The sequence below is a fragment of the Arachis hypogaea genome, chromosome 20 (assembly GCF_003086295.3).
Source record: "Arachis hypogaea cultivar Tifrunner chromosome 20, arahy.Tifrunner.gnm2.J5K5, whole genome shotgun sequence".
Taxonomy (NCBI): domain Eukaryota; kingdom Viridiplantae; phylum Streptophyta; class Magnoliopsida; order Fabales; family Fabaceae; genus Arachis; species Arachis hypogaea.
This window is the reverse complement of record NC_092055.1, coordinates 29,477,736-29,481,858: the sequence shown is the minus strand read 5'-3', so window position 1 is coordinate 29,481,858 and position 4,123 is coordinate 29,477,736. Positions and strand designations below refer to the sequence as shown.

The 4,123-nt window shown below is 29.3% G+C and overlaps 1 long non-coding RNA gene across 1 annotated transcript; it reads left to right on the top strand.

Moving 5' to 3' along the window:
* The first annotated feature begins 1,253 nt into the window (after positions 1-1,253).
* Positions 1,254-1,867, top strand: LOC112786635 (uncharacterized). Its single transcript, XR_011878877.1, has 3 exons — positions 1,254-1,575; positions 1,667-1,688; positions 1,783-1,867. It is a non-coding gene; the product is annotated as an uncharacterized lncRNA (long non-coding RNA).
* The last annotated feature ends 2,256 nt before the right edge of the window (positions 1,868-4,123 follow it).

Genomic DNA, 4,123 nt, shown 5'->3' with positions numbered 1-4,123 from the left:
CGAGAAACCACACGGAAAAGAGAAGCAACGACGGCAAGACACAGTGTGGAGAAGAGATGCAGAAACGACGAGGACCGGAGAAGCAGAAACGACGCTGGGGAGAAAAGGAGAAGCAGCGATGACCCATGACGAAGGGCGGAGAAGCGGTGCCGCCAACCCACAGCGAGGAGCAGAGAAGTGGTGACGACGACCCACGGCGAGGACTGGCAAGAGACAAAGAGGGCGACAGAGAGAGAAGGGAGAGAAGGGTTTGGCGATGACAACGATGCGGGGCTGTGGGGGTTGCGGTGGCCACGTGTTCGGTAGCTGTGGGTGGTTAGGATTTTTTTTCTTTCAATTTCAATTTCTTCAGTTTCAGAGAGGAGGGGACGAGGGAGAGGGAGTGGGAGTGGGGTGGGCTGTGGGTCTTGGGTAGCCATTTATGGTTTTTTGTTTTTTTTTAAAACTATGAAACGACGCAGTTTTGGAGGATACAATGAACCGAAAAATCTTTAAAAAACTGGCCAGTTCTAACGGTTCATTGGTTAATCGTTGGTTTGACCAATTTTTAGACTAGTATTTTGTTGAACAGTTTATGAGTCTAACCGAACCAGTTTGATAAAAAAATGGGTTTTATTCTGGTTAGTTAAAAAATTAAAAAAAATCGATTCATTAAAACGTGCAATAATATGACGACACCTAAGCGTCTTTACAAAAAGACGATTTATGCATCTTTATCGAAGCATCCCCCAAAAGTATAAGGTGTGCCAGCCACCTCATGTAGGCTACAAGCAACTTACCGAAGACATAATAGTATTAGAAGAATTTCAAGTGTAGCAAGTACTTGGTGTACTTATCTGGTTGCCTTGGTCCATTTTCTACCCATTCCACTTCTCCCTTCTCCTTCCTTCCATTCATTCATTCAATTTCTCAAATCACATTTCACATCCACGCTCTCTTTCTCTCATCGCCTGCAAGAGCTTGTTTTGTCTTCCACTTCTGTATGCTATCTATTCCCTTAGATTCGGATCATTGATTCAATATGTGCATTCTAGGATTCATTGAATTAACAAGTTTCAATTTTCAACCTTTTTGGTTTAATAATGTGCTTTTTGGAGGGGAAATAAAAAAGATCTTGAATTTTGGTGGTTAGATAATAATAAAATTATGAAAGAATAAAAAAAATAAAAAATAGTATTGTTGTCATAGACTAAAGTGAAAAAGTGGTTTAATAGATAGTTTGAATAATGTTGTAAAAAAATTCAAATTTTTGAGAGATTGATTGAAGTTTCTAGCTTTGATTTTGTGTAAAAATCAGGATTTGAGCAATGGAAAAGAGAAAATCATCAGCAAAGCCACCTCTAAAGAAGCGAATGGATAAGCTTGACACTGTCTTTAGCTGCCCTTTCTACAATCACGGTAGCAGTGTCGAATGCCGAACGTAAGCGATTTCGTTTAGCGTTTGTAGAGGATTCCATGCTTTGTATTTCCTTGGAGGATTAATTGTTGGGATTCTTTTGAACAGTGATATGAAGAACTTGATAGGAGAAGCTTCTTGCAGGATTTGCCAAGAGAGCTTTAGCACTACTGTCACAGGTTTGTTTCTGAAAACATCGAAGTTTTAACCGATCATCTGAACTCATTTTAAATCTGCTAATGATCTTAGAATGTTTGTTGTCTTTTGCAGCTTTATCTGAACCAATCGACATGTAAGTTAAATATTTCTATAGAAAATTTCTTCGCTTTGTCTTACAAACATAACCACTTGATTGACTCAAGAAGCTATTCATTTGAACAATGCAGATACAGTGAATGGATTGATGAATGTGAATGGGTGAACAACCCTGAAGATGATGGTGCTTAGTAGCGGATGGAAAATTCTGTATTTGTGTCAGCTCCTACTGGTGCAACTACCTATATTACTCTTTAGTCTTTAATAGAGTTTGTAAAACTACATGTACGCTAAAAACAATGAGAATAATTGCTATTGCAATCTGTGTTTGTCTCGTGTCAATTTTCAATGCGCAAATAGCTAATTATGTTTTCCATTAAGGAAAGACAAGGTCTTACATGTTATGATTGTTTAATAAAACCTACTTCTGAAAGTGTCTCATTACGGACGAGGTTTTTAGTATTATCATTGTCTTTTGAATGAAATTGGTTATATAAATTAAACGATATTATTGTATCCTATAATGCTTATGTCTAAAATATCTTCTATCTCATACAAAAATTTTTTAGGTTTCTTTTTGTCCATGATTACTGATCTATCATCATAACCAAATGTTTTACAATCTCTCAGTTCACATCACGTCTAAATTACCTAACACGAAATTCTACCATTATTTTGATAATAACGCCATTACACAATAAATATATATTATCATCTCGAATGTTCATTCTTTACCATTCGATCTTCTATTTCATTCAACATAACTAATTTAACTAGAATGGAATAATATTTAATGATAATCAGGTACCTCTCTTATCTATCAACTTTAGTTTTCACTTTTTTTGTTTTAAACCTTTTTTTCACACATGGACTTTTAAATAACAAATTTATAAAACCTAAAATGTTTCATAATAAAAGCCAGAGCAAATTGGCGAAAATTGCCAGAGAGATTTTCATGAAATAACTTACGTACCAATAAAAATACAAAAATACAGTACATAATTTAGTGTTATTCATTATTTTAAGCGCACAAATATGATATATGTTAAAAGAAAAAGAGAAAGACTAATAATAAGGGTAATTCAGGTTAATAAACCAATATCCATATAATTTATTTTACGTGAATCACCCAAAACAAAAAATCACCCCATGCATATAACTATATAAATCGAATTAGTCTAATTCGATTTTCAAACTATAGTAGTAAATCGAATTAAACTGTGTCGATTTATTAGGAAAATGGGTCTTAGGCATAAATCGAATTGAACCATTTCGATTTAAAGTTGCTCCCACTAAATCGAATAAAGGCTATTCGATTTACATTACAAGAATTTTCGTTCTAGATGCCAATAGTAAATCGAATAAGGATAATTCGATTTATACAAAATGGTGGCTATTGTAAATCGAATCAGACTTTGTTAATTTACAATATATTGAACTATATGTATAAATCGAATTTGGGGAATTTGATTTAGTGTGAAACCAACCTATATAAATATTAATTTTTATTATAAAAAAGAATACTTAAAAGTTTTTAATTTTTATATGTTATTTTTAAGTTAATAAATAAATAAATAAATAAATATTAATTTTATTATAATAGTAAAAAATTATAGCATACTAAAATAGAGTAATAGAAAAAATTACTATATAATATAAAAAAATATACTAGGAAAGGTATAAAAAATATTATAACAAATTTAAAAAGATAATATTATAATTTAATATCATATTTTTTTAGTAATTATCTATCTAAAAGTGATTTTAACTAATACTATCCAAACAATATTTATTTTATTAAAATTAATTTTACTATAAAATGGTCAAACATAAATTAATTTCAACTCCTATTTATATGCATTTGCAAAATAGTAATATGTCGAACCTTTTTGGATAAAGTAAATAAAAAATTAATTATACATAATAATAATAATAAAAATAAGATTATTAAGAGTACTTAAAAAGAATACTAAAATATGTTATTTTATATGTTATTTTAATTTAATAAATAAATATTAATTTTTATTATAAAAAAGAGTATTTAAAAGTTGTTAAATTTTTATATGTTATTTTTAATTTAATAAATAGGAGTAAATTTTTATATGTTATTTTTAATTCGATTTACTATGGTGCAAACATATATAAATAGGAGTTGAAATTAATTTATGTTTGACAATTCTACAGCAAAATTAATTTTAATAAAATGAATATAGTTTGAATAATATTAGTTAAAATCACTTTTAGATAAATAATTACTAAAAAATAATATTAAATTATAATATTATCTTTTTAAATTTGTTATAATATTTTTTTAATGCCTTTTCTAGTATATTTTTTTTATATTATATAGTTTTTTTTAGTACTCTATTTTAGTATGCTATAATTTTTTACTATTATAATAAAATTAATATTTATTTATTTATTAACTTAAAAATAACATATAAAAATTGATAACTTTTAAGTACTTTTTTT